General features: G+C 37.5%; 1 pseudogene; it reads right to left on the reverse strand.

The window, feature by feature from the left end:
- Positions 1–4201: 4201 nt before the first annotated feature.
- LOC124883404 lies at positions 4202–20652 on the reverse strand (annotated as a pseudogene).
- Positions 20653–21287: the final 635 nt, after the last annotated feature.

Here is a 21287-nt window from a genome sequence, read left to right on the forward strand (position 1 = left end):
TTTGTTCTTTTAAGAAATATTTCTTAAGAAGCTATTTTTACTAAACTTTAATGTTTCTGAGTTAAACTTAGTTGTTCTTTTAATGACTATATTTACTTAATTCCACCTGAAGTCTTGTTTAGGGTGTATTTTTTATTGTTGAAAGATATTTGGGATTACTAGTTATAATTTTTTTTTATATTGACATGATAAGGATAGAAAAGCGTATGAATTATATGTCAGAGGGCAAGCTCAGGTTTGGAGACAAGGTAAGAGTGGGAAGGCTGAGGTGGATGGACATGTATAGAGAAGGGATAGATGTACTTGACAAAGGATTATTAAGATGTAGTTGCTAGGCAGGCGATAAAGCCAAAGCCCATGTAAAACATTCATGGATGTAGTGAAGGAGGAAATGCCGAGGGTTGGTGTGATAGAGGAGTATATCATAGACAGGTTAAAATGGAGTCAGATGATCTGCTGTGGTGTCCGTTAAAGAGAGCAGTAAAAATAAGAACTCTATGGAGAGCATGGAGTTATTTTACAGCCTAGCAAAATAAAGCAAACATATAACTCACAACATAGTGAGGAATTAAATACAAGTTGCAGAAATACCTACATTAATGTTCTTTTATTTTCTCCTTTTTTTAGGACAACTATGCAACTGTAGAGTTGCTTTTTGTGCGTGTGAACCCGAGGCTTGCACCTTGTTAAAGTATGGGCTTTGGCCTGCCACACCAGAGAAGTCTCTAACAGCCTTTTCAGTAGCTCTTGTTGAGCTGTTTCATCATTTCTCTTTAGAGTGCCAGGTCTCTGTTGAGGGATTTAGCAACACGTTACGGTGGAAGAACAATCTGTCTCTCGTGGAGGTAATGTAAAAACTGTCACTATTGACATTTCCAATATATTAGATGGTTAATCTATTAATAGTACATCAAAAAATGAGGACTAATATGTTTAGGTACATTTTTAAAAAATTTGAATTCATTGAATTCATTGATTCATTACACTTAAGTACAAACAATACTTTCATCTGAGAAGAGAACTTTGGACCACTGAGCAGCACTCCAGTTCTTTACTCCTTAGCCCATGTAAGATGCTTGAAGCCAATGTGTAGGATTCGTCTGTCTGTAGTGGCTCTTGATGTGCTGACTCCAGTCCACTCCTTGTAAAGCTCCCCCAAATTCCTAAATGGATTTATCTTGACAATCCTCTCAAGGCTGTGGTCAATTTTTTGAAACACTGAATTTTGGATTTTTATTATCTGTAAGTCAAAATCACCGCAACAACATAAAATAAAGCCTAGCAATATTTCATTCTATGTGTAACAAATCCATATACAGGTCCTTCTCAAAAAATTAGCATATTGTGATAAAGTTCATTATTTTCCATGTCATGATGAAAATTTAACATTCATATATTTTAGATTCATTGCACACTAACTGAAATATTTCAGGTCTTTTATTGTCTTATTACGGATGATTTTGGCATACAGCTCATGAAAACCCAAAATTCCTATCTCACAAAATTAGCATATTTCATCCGACCAATAAAAGAAAAGTGTTTTTAATACAAAAAACGTCAACCTTTAAATAATCATGTACAGTTATGCACTCAATACTTGGTCGGGAATCCTTTGGCAGAAATGACTGCTTCAGTGCGGCGTGGCATGGAGAAAATCAGCATGTGGGCCGGCTAAGGTCTTATGGAGGCCCAGGATGCTTCGATAGCGGCCTTTAGCTCATCCAGTGTTGGGTCTTGAGTCTCTCAACGTTCTCTTCACAATATCCCACAGATTCTCTATGGGGTTCAGGTCAGGAGAGTTGACCGGCCAATTGAGCACAGTGATACCATGGTCAGTAAACCATTTACCAGTGGTTTTGGCACTGTGAGCAGGTGCCAGGTCGTGCTGAAAAATGAAATCTTCATCTCCATAAAGCTTTTCAGCAGATGGAAGCATGAAGTGCTCCAAAATCTCCTGATAGCTAGCTGCATTGACCCTGCCCTTGATAAAACACAGTGGACCAACACCAGCAGCTGACACGGCACCCCAGACCATCACTGACTGTGGGTACTTGACACTGGACTTCTGGCATTTTGGCGTTTCCTTCTCCCCAGTCTTCCTCCAGACTCTGGCACCTTGATTTCCGAATGACATGCAGAATTTGCTTTCATCCGAAAAAAGTACTTTGGACCACTGAGCAACAGTCCAGTGCTGCTTCTCTGTAGCCCAGGTCAGGCGCTTCTGCCGCTGTTTCTGGTTCAAAAGTGGCTTGACCTGGGGAATGCGGCACCTGTAGCCCATTTCCTGCACACGCCTGTGCACGGTGGCTCTGGATGTTTCTACTCCAGACTCAGTCCACTGCTTCCGCAGGTCCCCCAAGGTCTGGAATCGGCTCTTCTCCACAATCTTCCTCAGGGTCCGGTCACCTCTTCTCGTTGTGCAGCGTTTTCTGCCACACCTTTTCCTTCCCACAGATTTTCACTGAGGTGCCTTGATACAGCACTCTGGGAACAGCCTATTCGTTCAGAAATTTCTTTCTGTGTCTTACCCTCTTGCTTGAGGGTGTCAATAGTGGCCTTCTGGACAGCAGTCAGGTCGGCAGTCTTACCCATGATTGGGGTTTTGAGTGATGAACCAGGCTGGGAGTTTTAAAGGCCTCAGGAATCTTTTGCAGGTGTTTAGAGTTAACTCGTTGATTCAGATGATTAGGTTCATAGCTCGTTTAGAGACCCTTTAATGATATGGTAATTATGTGAGATAGGAATTTTGGGTTTTCATGAGCTGTATGCCAAAATCATCCGTATTAAGACAATAAAAGACCTGAAATATTTCAGTTAGTGTGCAATGAATCTAAAATATATGAATGTTAAATTTTCATCATGACATTATGGAAAATAATTAACTTTATCACAATATGCTAATTTTTTGAGAAGGACCTGTAGTATGAGATTCACTTTCTAAAATAGGTGACAGATAATATTGAACTTGTATCATGATGAGATGTACCTGTAAATAAAAAAATTATCATGAAACTAATCCTCCACTGATTTCCATTGTAAAGTATATTGTGTTTTAATACAATCCTAATTATTCAAGCATATTCTCCCGGGATTTCTTTTAAAGTAAAGATGTTTAGTAAGAAAACTGAAAATTTCACCTGTAGATGCTGAGTATTAAAAATATTCAGATAAATAGGCTAGTTTGGAGAAACCAAGTACATGTTACAATGATGGAACCTATTTTCACATAGGATTATTTTTTAGGATCATTGGAATTTTACAGTCTTGTGCTCTTAACAAAAAGGTTGTCATAAAGTCTATCAGCAAGTTTTTCCATTTTAGTTGTGTACCTTTTGCATTTACAAAATGAAACCTTTTTAATTACTCTTACTGTTTTTACCATAGGTTAATATGCTCTACAGAGCCCTGGTGGGAGAATCCATTTCCCAGTTTCGTCACTACCACTCCCGACGAAGAAGTTTAGCCGGTCTATGTGACTTATTTGATGATGGGACAGCATGCCCAGCATGTCCAAAGGTTGGACACAATGATAGAAATTGCATTTCATATTTCTTAGAAAGGATATATGTTAAAGTCTCATGCAAGGCTCATGTTTTATATCCTTTCAGGTGTCATCTAAATTCTTTTATTCTTATTTGAGAATTTACTAATAAATCAGAAACTCATCAGTCGTTGTTGCTGTTTATGTTTTAGGCTGATGGCACAATGATTGTGAGTATGGATGCCAACTTTGGCCTTGTAAGAAAAAGGAGCTCTGGAAGAAGTGTGACAGAGCCCTTGCATGGTAACAGCATGTTTGTGAGGGATGAGGATGTAGAGGAATATCTCCTGTCACATCCTGATTGCTCCAAACCAACTGAAGTGAGTAAATACTGTTATGTTTTTTCTTGTCATTCCTTTATCATTAGTCCTTATTACCTCTTAATTACGTTGCGGATAGATAAAGTTATTTCTACGTTTACATGGTAAGTATTGGGATTTAGAATTTGAGTATGGGCGTCTTTGAGGTTTACGGTATGTTGTTTCGCTTATAATGGCTTGAATAAGTACCTCTGTTTTCTTAACTAATTAGGACTGTAGCAACTTCAAAGCTGGAAATTTACTTCGGTCGCAAAAAAAACTAGATGTGACTGGTGTATTTGGAGCCTCATGCCGCCATGAAATACCATTAATGTTTTTGAACATGACTCATGGAGAAAGGTGCGTTAATTTTATTTTATTTTTTTAAGAAGCTTGTGTTCATTAATCTGTGCAGAAGTGGTAAAAAATCTAAATGCTTTCCAAAATTGCTGGATTCTGTGTTATCCATTTGTCTTATGTATTTATCAGACTTTTTCTCTTGAAACAGGCTTGCATATCCAAAGTTCATCATACGTGAGCTGGAGAAAAGATATAAGGACAAAACCATTAATCTGCATTTCATATATGACATTGCATGTGTACTTTTTACACATATGCATGTGAGTATCTTCCATTATAATTTACACAATATTTATTTTTTTGATAATAACACACTGCATTGTGTTGATCAGAAAACCGGAGAAGGAATTCCTCATGGTATTTCCATGGCTGTACCAGCATTTCACGCCACATGCGCCATTTCTTCATGGCATTCTTTTTTTTGTCGTTGAAGTGAGTATGGCAGATGCAACAAAAGTTAACAGCATCTAAAATACACATCAAAAAGAGGTTATTGAATCAGAAAATTAAGCTTGATATACATGAAATATGTATAATAAACAAATATATTTGAAAATATACCACTTGCAGCCGTTAGCACTGCGTCATTTCCCGACACTTCCACAGGCTCTCCAGCGCTCTGCACACCTAAAGAATAGTTTATGGGTTAGCAACACTGTAATCTAAAATTATATCCGAAAGGAGCATACATTATAATGTATGTCAATGAATATATGACAGCACATGTATTTGTGGAGATTCAGAATAGACAAACAACAGCTGCATAAAATATTAACTGTTTTCAAAGCTATGAAGTAATGAGGTTGGTAGTGCTGTCACGAGAACCTTAAAATGGGTTGCAGTTTGTCTACCACTATACTCATTTGTCATTTCCCCGCATGTAAGTAATAAGAAATATTATATTTTATACATGCAAGCAGTGGTGGTCCTAGACTAAATTTATTAGGGGAGGGGGGGTTCATGGGGGCACAAAACAAAAAAATTAAGCAAAAAAAAAAAAACTGGTCAATATTTCGTTGTTTAATAATATTAAGTGAGCCACTCAGGTCTGGAGCTGCAGGTTGTAGATCCCTGACCTAGCAGATACAATTGTGATCCAACTCAATATGGCTGAAAATAAAAGTGCAACACCATAATTTTTAATTCATTGCTAAAGTAAGACTGTAAAGGTAAAAAATAAAATTGGTCCAAGGGACCAATGAGTTACAGTTTCTGTGCCAGCACATATAAGAAATTGATTTAGTATTATGTCTTCAGTGCAGGGGCCATAACAGGAGCTAGGACCAGCTTTGCAGGGGCACTGGCCCCTCTTGGCACCTGTCTGGAACAGCCCATGCATGCAAGAAACTTACCATTTCCACACATTCCCTCCAAAATATCTTCCACAGTTTGTGTCTGATTTTCACTCTCAGTATCTGATCCAAACAAAAAACACAAAATTACAGAATGTTAAAATTGTTCTTAATGTGTCCTTCCAAAAAGTTGAAATAGTTATATCAAATAAATCAACATTGCTAATTAGAATAGAATACAAAATAAAAAGCCTTTATTGTCCCACTGTGGGGAAATTCAGGTGTGTTTGTGGCAAAGCAAAAAGGCAAATAGAAGCATAGAGATACACAAATCACCAAAAAACTATAGAAAAACTTACAGGAATAAATAACTGAGAATCACAAAAATAACAGGAATCAGATAACTAATAAAAGCTTTGATTTAGACAGAAAATGGTCACCAAAACATTGCAATTACCCTTGTCTTGATATTTATAAATCCATCCGAATAGTTAACAACTGTAGCCTTGGACATATTTCAGGATAAATTGCTTTGGTCTGTTTGGTTCAGTTCACAGCTTCAGGTCAGGGTTTTTGATGGTAACTATTCTATTACAGACCATTAGTGTCAATAACCATGTACAGTAGATATCCATAGTTATACAATAAATTGGACTGACACTGGGAAGATCAAATCTGATGTGTTTAACTGATCCTAACAATATCCATACAATCCAAATACAAACTGTATGATTAAGGCAACCCAAAAATAGCCCCTTTTTATAACAAGCAAAATGATCCCAGGTATACCTGAGACTTTTACTAAAAGATGAAAAACATTATTGTTGGATAGGTGCGAGGACTTGTTATCACTCATGTAAAAACTTTGTGCTGTAATGCACCTGCAGTCTGCTCTTTGGTATGCAGCTTGTCTCTGAGTGCAGTCCTCCCTCCTGTGTGTGAAATCCCTGTTATCTATTTCCCAAGCGAACCAGCCTCCTACCAGCCACACACACACACACACATCCTGTCTGAACTGTCTGTTGAACTGTGCATATAAATAAAGAGATAGGGTGTCAAAAACTTTGTAGTTGCACTGCAAAGTGGGCTACCCTTGTCACAAGTAAAACTGACTCTGTATCGTTCTTACCTCTGAGTTGACTGAATAATACCTAACAATAATTGGTTCTTCGTAGCCGGATTAATTCAATAACTTTATTTCTCTTTGCTTTAACAGTGACTCTGGGATCCGTGGGGGAAGCCTGACGTCGAGCGAAGTACCGCTGCACAGCCTCCATTAGCCGGAGTGGCTGAAAGTCCCGGTGTGTGTGAATTCACACCTGGCCAGTGGGTTATCGCCTTCCTCGGCGCGGGGTGACTCTCACAGGGTCCAGAAAGTCACCAAGAAGTCCACTCTGAGGTGAGACAGTTTTAAAATACAGTTAATGAGAAAAGTACTTAACAGTCGTTGGTAGTGTGTCGCCGGTAAGGACACTGCATTGGGATGGTTTTATTCCACCATGAAAGGAATAGTGACAAATTTGGTACAATCCCGCTGTGAAGGGAATTAAAGAAAACGACTGAGGATTATTCCCCTGCGAGGGAATAGAGTAAGCGCTATATAAATAAAAGAAGGAAAGTACTTAAAAGTCGTTGGTAGTGCGTCGCCGGTAAGGACGCTGCATTGGTATGGTTTTATTCCACCGTGAAAGGAATAGTGGTGGTCCTAGACTAAATTTATTAGGGGAGGGGGGGTTCATGGGGGCACAAAACAAAAACATTAAGCAAAAAAAAAAAAACTGGTCAATATTTCGTTGTTTAATAATATTAAGTGAGCCACTCAGGTCTGGAGCTGCAGGTTGTAGATCCCTGATCTAGCAGATACAATTGTGATCCAACTCAATATGGCTGAAGATAAAAGTGCAACACCATAATTTTTAATTCATTGCTAAAGTAAGACTGTAAAGGTAAAAAATAAAATTGGTCCAAGGGACCAATGAGTTACAGTTTCTGTGCCAGCACATATAAGAAATTGATTTAGTATTATGTCTTCAGTGCAGGGGCCATAACAGGAGCTAGGACCAGCTTTGCAGGGGCACTGGCCCCTCTTGGCACCTGTCTGGAACAGCCCATGCATGCAAGAAACTTACCATTTCCACACATTCCCTCCAAAATATCTTCCACAGTTTGTGTCTGATTTTCACTCTCAGTATCTGATCCAAACAAAAAACACAAAATTACAGAATGTTAAAATTGTTCTTAATGTGTCCTTCCAAAAAGTTGAAATAGTTATATCAAATAAATCAACATTGCTAATTAGAATAGAATACAAAATAAAAAGCCTTTATTGTCCCACTGTGGGGAAATTCAGGTGTGTTTGTGGCAAAGCAAAAAGGCAAATAGAAGCATAGAGATACACAAATCACCAAAAAACTATAGAAAAACTTACAGGAATAAATAACTGAGAATCACAAAAATAACAGGAATCAGATAACTAATAAAAGCTTTGATTTAGACAGAAAATGGTCACCAAAACATTGCAATTACCCTTGTCTTGATATTTATAAATCCATCCGAATAGTTAACAACTGTAGCCTTGGACATATTTCAGGATAAATTGCTTTGGTCTGTTTGGTTCAGTTCACAGCTTCAGGTCAGGGTTTTTGATGGTAACTATTCTATTACAGACCATTAGTGTCAATAACCATGTACAGTAGATATCCATAGTTATACAATAAATTGGACTGACACTGGGAAGATCAAATCTGATGTGTTTAACTGATCCTAACAATATCCATACAATCCAAATACAAACTGTATGATTAAGGCAACCCAAAAATAGCCCCTTTTTATAACAAGCAAAATGATCCCAGGTATACCTGAGACTTTTACTAAAAGATGAAAAACATTATTGTTGGATAGGTGCGAGGACTTGTTATCACTCATGTAAAAACTTTGTGCTGTAATGCACCTGCAGTCTGCTCTTTGGTATGCAGCTTGTCTCTGAGTGCAGTCCTCCCTCCTGTGTGTGAAATCCCTGTTATCTATTTCCCAAGCGAACCAGCCTCCTACCAGCCACACACACACACACACATCCTGTCTGAACTGTCTGTTGAACTGTGCATATAAATAAAGAGATAGGGTGTCAAAAACTTTGTAGTTGCACTGCAAAGTGGGCTACCCTTGTCACAAGTAAAACTGACTCTGTATCGTTCTTACCTCTGAGTTGACTGAATAATACCTAACAATAATTGGTTCTTCGTAGCCGGATTAATTCAATAACTTTATTTCTCTTTGCTTTAACAGTGACTCTGGGATCCGTGGGGGAAGCCTGACGTCGAGCGAAGTACCGCTGCACAGCCTCCATTAGCCGGAGTGGCTGAAAGTCCCGGTGTGTGTGAATTCACACCTGGCCAGTGGGTTATCGCCTTCCTCGGCGCGGGGTGACTCTCACAGGGTCCAGAAAGTCACCAAGAAGTCCACTCTGAGGTGAGACAGTTTTAAAATACAGTTAATGAGAAAAGTACTTAACAGTCGTTGGTAGTGCGTCGCCGGTAAGGACACTGCATTGGGATGGTTTTATTCCACCATGAAAGGAATAGTGACAAATTTGGTACAATCCCGCTGTGAAGGGAATTAAAGAAAACGACTGAGGATTATTCCCCTGCGAGGGAATAGAGTAAGCGCTATATAAATAAAAGAAGGAAAGTACTTAAAAGTCGTTGGTAGTGCGTCGCCGGTAAGGACGCTGCATTGGTATGGTTTTATTCCACCGTGAAAGGAATAGTGGTGGTCCTAGACTAAATTTATTAGGGGAGGGGGGGTTCATGGGGGCACAAAACAAAAACATTAAGCAAAAAAAAAAAAACTGGTCAATATTTCGTTGTTTAATAATATTAAGTGAGCCACTCAGGTCTGGAGCTGCAGGTTGTAGATCCCTGATCTAGCAGATACAATTGTGATCCAACTCAATATGGCTGAAGATAAAAGTGCAACACCATAATTTTTAATTCATTGCTAAAGTAAGACTGTAAAGGTAAAAAATAAAATTGGTCCAAGGGACCAATGAGTTACAGTTTCTGTGCCAGCACATATAAGAAATTGATTTAGTATTATGTCTTCAGTGCAGGGGCCATAACAGGAGCTAGGACCAGCTTTGCAGGGGCACTGGCCCCTCTTGGCACCTGTCTGGAACAGCCCATGCATGCAAGAAACTTACCATTTCCACACATTCCCTCCAAAATATCTTCCACAGTTTGTGTCTGATTTTCACTCTCAGTATCTGATCCAAACAAAAAACACAAAATTACAGAATGTTAAAATTGTTCTTAATGTGTCCTTCCAAAAAGTTGAAATAGTTATATCAAATAAATCAACATTGCTAATTAGAATAGAATACAAAATAAAAAGCCTTTATTGTCCTACTGTGGGGAAATTCAGGTGTGTTTGTGGCAAAGCAAAAAGGCAAATAGAAGCATAGAGATACACAAATCACCAAAAACTATAGAAAAACTTACAGGAATAAATAACTGAGAATCACAAAAATAACAGGAATCAGATAACTAATAAAAGCTTTGATTTAGACAGAAAATGGTCACCAAAACATTGCAATTACCCTTGTCTTGATATTTATAAATCCATCCGAATAGTTAACAACTGTAGCCTTGGATATATTTCAGGATAAATTGCTTTGGTCTGTTTGGTTCAGTTCACAGATTCAGGTCAGGGTTTTTGATGGTAACTATTCTATTACAGACCATTAGTGTCAATAACCATGTACAGTAGATATCCATAGTTATACAATAAATTGGACTGACACTGGGAAGATCAAATCTGATGTGTTTAACTGATCCTAACAATATCCATACAATCCAAATACAAACTGTATGATTAAGGCAACCCAAAAATAGCCCCTTTTTATAACAAGCAAAATGATCCCAGGTATACCTGAGACTTTTACTAAAAGATGAAAAACATTATTGTTGGATAGGTGCGAGGACTTGTTATCACTCATGTAAAAACTTTGTGCTGTAATGCACCTGCAGTCTGCTCTTTGGTATGCAGCTTGTCTCTGAGTGCAGTCCTCCCTCCTGTGTGTGAAATCCCTGTTATCTATTTCCCAAGCGAACCAGCCTCCTACCAGCCACACACACACACACACACACACATCCTGTCTGAACTGTCTGTTGAACTGTGCATATAAATAAAGAGATAGGGTGTCAAAAACTTTGTAGTTGCACTGCAAAGTGGGCTACCCTTGTCACAAGTAAAACTGACTGTATCGTTCTTACCTCTGAGTTGACCGAATAATACCTAACAATAATTGGTTCTTCGTAGCCGGATTAATTCAATAACTTTATTTCTCTTTGCTTTAACAGTGACTCTGGGATCCGTGGGGAAGCCTGACGTCGAGCGAAGTACCGCTGCACAGCCTCCATTAGCCGGAGTGGCTGAAAGTCCCGGTGTGTGAATTCACACCTGGCCAGTGGGTTATCGCCTTCCTCGGCGCGGGGTGACTCTCACAGGGTCCAGAAAGTCACCAAGAAGTCAACTCTGAGGTGAGACAGTTTTAAAATACAGTTCATGAGAAAAGTACTTAACAGTCGTTGGTAGTGCGTCGCCGGTAAGGACACTGCATTGGGATGGTTTTATTCCACCATGAAAGGAATAGTGACAAATTTGGTACAATCCCGCTGTGAAGGGGATTAAAGAAAACGACTGAGGATTATTCCCCTGCGAGGGAATAGAGTAAGCGCTATATAAATAAAAGAAGGAAAGTACTTAAAAGTCGTTGGTAGTGCGTCGCCGGTAAGGACGCTGCATTGGTATGGTTTTATTCCACCGTGAAAGGAATAGTGACAAATTAAGGTAGGGCCCCGCCAAGAAGGGGGCCAAATAAAACGACTAAGGGTTATTCCCCTGCAAGGGAATAGAAAAAGCGCTATAAAAGTAAAAAGAACAGAGTAAATTGAGCTCATAAAATAACACCAAGTTAACTTAGAAAAATTACAAGGTACCTGAAACTAACTGTGTGACTGTGTTGTGTGTATATGGAGGACTAAGCATTTTAATAGAATTTACAGGATTCTGCTAGTCCTGTGTTTTATTTTGCTCAGATTAAAACTACGTACTGGTGACTTTGGAGATTCAGGTCGGATTTCATTCCAGAAAATTAACACCGCTGCGAATTAGTCGCAGTAGAAGGGCGTGTTAATGTCCTCTCCTTAAAGTCTCATGCCAGTGACCTTTTATCTGGGACATTCATACTACAATTAAACTAACATAAAACATAATGGGGAAGAAACAAAGTAAACTAATTGACTTAGAAGGGGATGTAAAGTTTATGGAGAACTATGTAAAAGGAGCAGGTATGATCTGTCATAGATGGAATAAAAAATAAAAAACATGGGTTTTTGGGCAAATTAGATACATAGGATGTTTTAAAATTACAAGGGGATCTAAAATTAGAAATAATGAAAACTAAAAAGAGAAAAATATCAAAGAACAATGGGGAAGGGACAGAGAAAAAGCTCTGATTTAACAGAAATATGTACACGATGGCATAAAAATACGGATTTTCAGGTAACTTAATTATCACTGAAATCCTAAAACTACACGGGGATCTTAAACTGGAGATTATGCATTCAAAAGATTCAAGAGACAATAAAAAACCTTGCCAGATTATAATTTCAAAGGGGACTTTTCAGTCCCTGAGTGCACACAGTTGATAAACAGATTAAAACAAAAAGATGAATTAAAAAAACAACAAGAGCAGCCTTTAACTGACATAGCCATAATACTGAGGCCTTAAGAAAAGCACAGGAAAAAAACTTTCAGCTTAACTGAAAACAAATAAAGGGGGACTGACCGCCACCCATCCCAGTTTAGAATACCAAGGTAGCCCCAAATTATAAAGACTAAGAGGTGGTTTTAGAGGACGTGGTAAAGGAAGTTAAAAGAGGAGGTGACAATGTGGACAACATGGAAACTGTCCAACTGGACAACCCAGTGAACAATGACTAGAGAAGAGAGAACAGAATGTTGTTAAAGAAGTAATCTGAGAGTAAAAGATTTTGTAGGCAAGCATTAGTGAGAAACAGGTGCTTTAAAAATCATTCTATGGTGTAATACTACCAATGATATCATGATAAAATGCAAAAGATTCATTTTACAGGGAAATAATTCCATATTTGGCTCAGATTGTGTGCATTCTTGATTTTTCCTCTTTGAGAGAAGTTAAATTTCAGCTCTGTGAAACAACCTTGACAAAGAGATGCAGTTGCCTGAAAACAAAGATAAAACTTCTGCAAACAGCAGAAGCCTGTCTGCTAAAAGGCCTGAAAAAAAAATTGTAACTCTACCCTGCATGTGTCAAACTCAAGGTCCGCGGGCCAAAACCGGACCCCAGACGTTTAGTGATTCTCTAGAAGTAGAGCCTTTTATTATGGTGATTGTGTGCTTGAATGTTATTTTATCAATCAATAAGCAGTTTTGTTTACATTCTGCCACAATCTGCTTTTTGAAAATGTTTTGAATCTTGCTCTTTATGTATAAAAAAAAAAAGAAAAATTGGCTAAAGTCTGCAGACACAAAATGAACTTGGATTGAAGCTCTAACTATGTTTATTTAATCTGAGATCCTCTCCAAATGCAACAGTATATGTCAGTCTACATGAGATACTAACAACTTCACCTACTGGTATAATATAAAGATCTGATTGAATATGTGAAACAAACAATGATGAAAGTTTTTCAACAGGTGATGCTCATCCAGGAGGAAGACAGTGTTCCTAGGAAATGCAGCTCATTTATTAACAATCAATTTTTCTCCTATAGGTAGAAGTTTTGCTGACTAATCATAGGCTGGATCTATGAAACATTATATGCACAGACCAAATGACCAAGGTTCTGACTGACTTATGAACCTCACTGACCTGACAATGATAACATGACACCCAACAGACAACACCTTTAAGGTGGACCCCACTAAGACCACCTTATTGATTCTTGGTGAATAAAAAAAAAGAATTGAAGAGTTCAAAACAGACCTAGTGGAAACAAAAGGGGTTATGAGGAAACGATGTGCATTTTAAGAATAATAGAAGTCAAATTATGTTCAAATTTTTGCAAATAAAATGACTCTGACAGAGAAATAAGTAAGTAGTGTGTGAATGTGTGGGAATGGGAATGACTGATTTCATTGTAATACACCTTTGAGGGACTTTAAAAGTGCTAATAAAGGTCTGATGTTCTGATGATCATTGCCAAATTTATATCTTAATAAGGTTTCCAGAATCTTTTTCGAAAAATCATATAAAGATAGCAAAGGTTCTACCTGTATTGAAAATACTGATAACCATAAGAAAGTTCATAGACCCGTCTTCAATTTTTCACAATTCTTTTACAAACAGGTTATTTAAACTTTCATGTGGCCAAATGTCTGTATTTGACTTTCTGTTTTTGTGAAATAAATGTCTGATTCATGTTATGTAAAAATTAGAGTCCCGAATATTACCATAATAATATTAGGTCAGTTCTCTATGGTAAAACAAAAAGATTTTAACAGATGTTTAGACTTTTTCCAGTCAGGTTCAAAATGATTGAATTAGACTCAAATTTAACATAAGATGAAATGAACCTTAACAGAATTACTCGACTGGACTGAAATAGAGAAAACTTGAGTTAATTGAAACAAACTTTAGTTACTTGAACTAAATACAAAGCTGACTGAAACTGGACGGTGTATCTATAAAACTGGGTAAGACAAACTAAGATTATAAGATATAATATGCCCTTCATTTTTTGTGTTCATCAGTGAGTGAGTTTTTATTTTTATTTTTAATAAGAACTAAACCAAGCATTATTTAAAATAATAGCAACTACCAACAATAGTGATCTCATTTTTAAATGTAATAAGGACATATAAAATATGATAAAAAAGAATAATAAGAATTTGGAAAAACAGAGGCTTTAAACCTCTGCAGGAACAGCACTGACACTGTCGAAAGTGGATCCTAATACAGGAATCTGGAAGCTCACTCTGGCGTGGATAGTCAAAGTCCATCCAAGGACACATTTAGATGAGGCAGAGGGACAAATACAGGGTTTAGCTGAGAGCAAAGAGAGCAACAGGCTCTTAGCTGCTGTCCCACCTGAACTGTGGTCCCAATCATCAACTGATGTAGGACTTATAAAGGGGTTCCCACCATACAAGGTTAAAACTAATATCTGAAAAAAGGCCATTAGTTCGTCAATACCCCTTAAAGCCAGAAGCTGAAGAAGGTACTAAGCCAGTAATACAAGATATGTTGAAGTCAGGAATATTAAGAGAAGCACCTGATGCTACATGCAAGGCATATCACACTGACATCGCTATTATTATCACAGCCAAACATAACTCTAAAAAGATGTGCCCCTTAAAACCAAGTAATCTAATACCTACTGCAGAAGATGGAAAACCACATTCTTATAAAGCAAAAGTTGAAGACACAAAACCCAGACAAGACATTTCTCAAACCCTTATACCAGATTCATGTGTTGTGTTTGTAGATGGCTCAGCATCTAAAGATGAATATGGAAAGAATAGAGTTGGTTATGCAGTAACAACCATCGATAGGATAATAGAAGCTAAATCTCTACCCAATGCATGCTCAGCCCAAACAGCAGAATTATATGCTGTAGTGAGAGCATGTGAATTACATGAGGGACAAATACTTACTATATACACGGACAGCCAATACGTCTTCGGATCAGTACATCACCATGCTAAGATTTGGCAAAATAGAGGTTTTAAAACATCATCAGGGACAGAACTAACTCATTTCAACCTATTAAAGAGAAAATGTCAGATCTGCTATTTATAGACACAGACGAGCTGAAAGACGGCCAACAGTCAGCACCCGAGACAGAAATAAAGGCCTGGCTAAAGAGAGGAGCACAGAAAAAAGATGACATCTATCAGATAGAAGATAAACCAATCCTCCCAAAAGATTTATACAACACAGCGGCTACAGTGACACATGGGAAGACCCACGTGTCAAGGGGGGAATATGTCACATCTGGTAAAGCATTAATGCTACACTATAAATTTTTCTGACTATGCAAATAATTTTTGCAGATCATGCATAATTTGTTGCAAACACGGGGGAAGAAATATTGCCTAGTTGTAATAGATGAACCTAGTGACACATTTCTTCCCCACATATGGTATCCCACAGATTATAAGGTCAGATAATGGAACTCATTTTGTAAATAGTGTAATAGAACTAAGTTCTAAAGCATTAGGGTTTCAGTTAAAGATTAAGGAAAACAATGGAAGAAACAGGGAGGCCATGGCCCGAATGCCAATCCCTGGTTAAATTATGGATGAGAATAACTTCAAATCAAACTAGTCTTACTCCATTTGCCACCTACTGTACATCATTGTATAACTCCACCCACTATATTCTGAGCCTGAGATCACGTGACACCAAGTTGCTGATGTAAATTTGTATTCTCAAAGAAATAGTACATGGCAGACCGTTTTCTCTGCCCTCTGACATGAATGAAATAGAGAAAGCACAACAGGAAACTTCATTAGCTGAGTGGATGAATAAAATGTTGCAGACAAAAGAAAAACAAATGTCCAGTGGTCTGCCGATAATCGACCTGAGGCCTGGAGACCTGGTCCTGATTAAGACACTCCACCGGAAGGATTGGAGCACTCCTCGGTGGAAAGGGCCGTTTCAAATACTCCTGACAACGCCCACAGCTCTGAAAATAGCAGAGAGGCCTTCCTGGATTCATAAAAGCCACTGTAAGCCAGTTTTGCCGTTACAGGAGCCAGATCAACCGACGGGGTAGCAGAAGGAAGTCCGGGTTCAAAGGAGTTGGAGGACCCATATGGCCCAGCGTCTCAAACCGGTGAAGAAAACAGCTGATCTGCACCCAATTATAAAATGGCTCTCTGTAACATGTGGACAGGACTGATAAGCCTGAGCTTAATTCTGGTAGCAGGACTCTTTCTATGTTTAAAGCAGGATCCACAGGAGGTGATACCGCACCAGAAGAGATGGACATCTGATGGGACCCATCTCAGACCACTGATGGAAGAACATGACGCACATCAATTCCTACAGAATTTCTGGTATCGTTCACAGTGGCATATGCAACACTGAACTAGGTAGAATGCACGAAAATGAAGGGGACGATTATGATGACATGTTGTAAATAAATCACATCAAAAGCCTGAGTGTACTCATACAGTGTATTTCATAAAATGACCCTACAGCAGAAAATCGAAAGAAGTTGTTGCTTAAGTGAAATGAGAAAAAGTACAATGATGACATAAACAGGGCAGATTTTTAAATTCTTTTATTTTTATGATTTCAAGTATTATTCTTTTATTTTTATGATTTCAAGTATTAATCAACATTTAACTTTTAATGGATTAATAAAGTATTTCTGAATTGAATTAAACCAACAACAGACATAGTTCTCTATTATATTCTGTAGAATCTGTTAGCCAGACAACAATTCCAGCTTTTTCCTAAGAGGAACAGGGGGTATTGACCACCACCCATTAATAAAACAAAATAAACATTTATAGATGCCAATATGATAGAGATTAGTTGACTATTACATTTCATATCTTATATTAAAGTGTAGTTATTTACTAGTTAGATTTAATTTTATGGTATGACAAATTGTTGAGGTGATTATGAGGCAAGTAATAAACTTACAATGTACTTTTAATGTCATGTAAAATCTTGCTCATAATCCAACCACCCACCAGATGCTTAAGTACCTTTAAAATTAGATTACTTATATGGACAATATGTAAACAGTATGCCCTTCAAAATGTATGTGCAAACCACTCACCTATTTGAAAAGAAATTTGCTCTGCAGCTTTTAAAATGTCTTCTAACCGTTTTCTTCCATAGTGGGATGGCTTTTTCAAGGTCAGGCCGTTAGGTAGTCCAGAAGCATTTATGATGATGCTATGATTTTGAAGAGACTGGTACGGTAGCCTCCCGCTGCCTCCCACTTCATCTAAAATGAGGGGCAAATGTTTCAAAAGGTTAGAAAAATTTGCAGTTAAGCAGACAGACAAGTGAATGATCACTGCAGACCTCTGATTTTAATTTTTACTTTAATTAAAGGCAAAGAATAAGAATACCTCAATTTGGTCATTTCTTTTGACTTTAAATTTATTATAGTGTTATAATGCACCCTTACTGTATTTTTGGTCGAATACCTCCTGCACCTTCTTAACTAGGGCATCAACTGGCTCTTTGGCAGCAGAAGCAGAAGAGCTTCCTGAAAACACAGTGGAAAAAAATACTGTAAATAGTGAGTTAACTGCACAACTTGATTAGTTTGAGTTATCCATGTTAATCGGTATGTCTCAACCTTAAAAATGCAAAGCAAAACTGCTGAGGGTCTCAGTTGAATCCAAAAAAGCAGCAGCTCCTTTGCTGAAGTTGGGCTTCTGACAATCGAACAACATCACAGCAGTTTCCACCCCCAGGATCTCAAGACTGGATACCTTGAAGTGATTAGAGTAAGAGAGTCATGAAAAAACATCAAGCGTATATGAAAATAAGAGAGTTGAAAAAAAAAGTAACATTGAATGATACATATATGTTGGTCTTTCGAATATTTTTATTTTCCATTATAGAACCATAGATTTCTTAGAGTGACGAGAAAAAAGTGTTTCCCCTCTTTCAGATTTATTCTATTTCTGCTTTAGTCACACTTAAATCTTTCAGACCATCAAAAAACATTTTTATTGGATAAAGATAACCTGAGTAAATACATGTTTTCAAATGATGATTTCATTCATTTATGAAAAAAAGCTATTCCAACCAACTTGGCCCTATGGGAAAAAGTAACTGCTCCCTAAACTTCATAACTAGTTGTGCCAACCTGACACGAAGAGTTTGCATAACTGGCAATGAGTCTTTAAAATCGCCACTGAGGTAATATGGCTCACTCTTTGTAGAAATGTGTTCACTCAGCCAGGCTGGAGGGTTTTAGAATATAGTGTGTGTGTTTAAGGTCATACTAATACTCAATCCTCACAGTTCCAATACCATGTTTGACTGTCGGTATGATGGTCTGTTTCTGAAGTGCTGCGTTAGTTTTAGCTCAAATGTAACAAGACCCATACCTTCTGAAATGGTCCACATTTGTCTCATCAGTCTACAGAATATTTGTTGGCATTTTTAAGACGCTTTTTGGTAAATGCCAGATGGTATATGTGTTCTTTGTGGTCAGATGTGGTTTTCTTCTAATATAGGGGTGGGCAAACTTTTTGATTCATGGGCTACAATGGGTTCTAACATTTGACAGGAGGGACTGAGCCAGGAGCGGATGGATGTAGTATTTGTGTGAACTAATATAAATGACATGTAAAAGTCGTAACATAAAAATTTATTTCTCCTTTAATAGATAGTAAAGCATGGATATGCAAGGCTTATTGTTCAAATTATTTTCCAAATGCATTTTTTCTAACTGCAGGTCAGGATAAAATCAAGCCTGTTTGGCTAGTGAAACTGATCACAGTTAATTCATAATTTAACAAGGGGTTACACTGCAGTTTCACAGAGGACCAGGTTGGTTTAAATAGTTTTTTCCCTTAATGAATAAAACCAATATTTGAAAACTCATTTTCTGTTTACTCTGGTTATCTTAAAAAGGTTTTTATGATATGAAAATTTAAGTGTGACAGAAAAGTAAACACAGAAGAAATCTGAAAGGGTACAAATACTTTTTCACAGCAATTTATATCAAAACGGTTAAGAAACATCCTTAACTATACATTACTAAACGGTCCGACTATATATGACAAACCTCTAACTTGAGCTGCTTAAGGTTCTTTTTAACTTTAAGCTCCCTCATCTCAGGGCTAAGGTGCTGTGTTCTCCCCTCAGCTTTAAGAGCTGCTGACTCCTCAAGGTACTTGTTCTTCTCTGCTTCTCCTAATGAGGACCATTTCAACTTTATATCTTTCAGGTTGCCTGATGATTAAAAAAAACAACAAAAAACAATCCATTAAGACTGTAGTAATGCCTACTGGCTCACCCTGTCTCCATTAGTGTAAATATAGAGAAATATAGAAACATAACTCCAGAAAAGTATGGCACTTAAAAATAACTCTCCTCAGGAGTTTAGAAGTGGCACCTAGTGCAGTATGTGGTCCAAATATCAAGTCTTCTGAAACAAACTAAATGTGAGATACAATTCTGAGAGGGTTATTACACATACAAAATGTACATTCAATATTAACTCAAGCAAAATCATTATAATGTAATTCAGTGGAATGAGCATACAGTGTACCTTGAAAGTCAAAACTCAAGGAACCTCTCTCAAATACCATTGTATCTTAAATAATTTTAGAACATAAGCTACAAAATGCTGGATGGGTTGTAAAAACACTGATGAATTCCCAGTGTGACTAGAAACTAGGCCAGACAGAAAGTGAATATAACACAGAACAATATATAGTTTGCAATAACATAAGCAAGATATAATTATTCTACAGACACACATATTATATATGATAAAAAGAACTGTGAAAATATGTTATTTTACTCCTGATATTATCCCAAATATATTGATATGAACATGTTTCTGGTGCAATACAATAATTGTCAAAATGACTTTAAAATGAGCTTTAAAAAAAACCTTCTCTCACCCTTGTTCCGCAGGAGATCCCTGCAAAAAAGATTGTAAGCTGAAAGTTCTCGTGTGTACAGTTTGGTCTTCTGTGGTTCAGGAAAGGCCGGCGTTTTTAGAGACCTTCTATAATTTCCAATACAGTTCTAAAAGACAAAAAGCAAGAGCAAAACAACACAATAAAGCAACTTATTAAAACTGAATCACTTTGATTCTATTTTCATACATATTACAATTTTACAATAGACATGCCAATTTCTATCTGTAGTAACAGCATGAATAAACTTACGTCTATAACAACTGGTGCCAAACCAGTGGCCTCTCCTTCTAGGAACGCAGATCTGAGGGCATCTTTTTGCTCATCTGATATGAAAGTTCTCTCTTATCCAAAAATAATCAAAACAAAACAAATGATCATTGGCAAAGATAATACTGAGAACAATCAAATATTTTGCTCCATCTTGTTAAATAGATCACCATTTAGGCACTGATTTAGGGCTGTTACACACACCTCTTCTTGACATTGAGCCCAAAAGAAAGACAAAAACATAAATATTTCTAAAAAGAAGCTAACATGTTTTTCAGGTAGTGCTGCATGAATATTTGCAGACATGGCGCTATTTTGACAGAAAGGGTATTGAATTATGAGAGTGACTAATCACCCAGTTGTTCCAACATTAACTATAAGACGGCTCAGGTGACGGTGCTTTGTTAAAGCAATTCAAAGACACAGACGTCAAATCGCTGTGAGCACAGCTATGTAAATTTAATGCAGGTCAGTTGCCCAACTCATTTAACTAAAATGCTAGCAACAATTATCTTGTAAAACTAAGATTATTACTCAATGAAACCCAAAGGGTAACTTAGCGTTAGTTACGTTATTCGTTTCTAAACAATCACGTGGATTTGACGTTAGCATCACTCTAAATATACCACTGTCGCAAATACGTTAGCATCGCCATCACAAAAGTAATAAACGATTTTCAGGCTACACTATCAAACAAAGTTGCACCTTTTCTTTCTAATACGGGTTATGTTAATGAGAAAGTAATGCGAAAACGGAAGAAATGCACATCATTTGGAAATTACCTGCTTACACGTGACGTCGCTCCTGTGTGAAGTGAACAGGTCTGTCCATTAAAGCGGCGACCCAGCAGCA

This window comes from Girardinichthys multiradiatus, chromosome 17 (assembly GCF_021462225.1).
Source record: "Girardinichthys multiradiatus isolate DD_20200921_A chromosome 17, DD_fGirMul_XY1, whole genome shotgun sequence".
NCBI lineage: Eukaryota > Metazoa > Chordata > Actinopteri > Cyprinodontiformes > Goodeidae > Girardinichthys > Girardinichthys multiradiatus.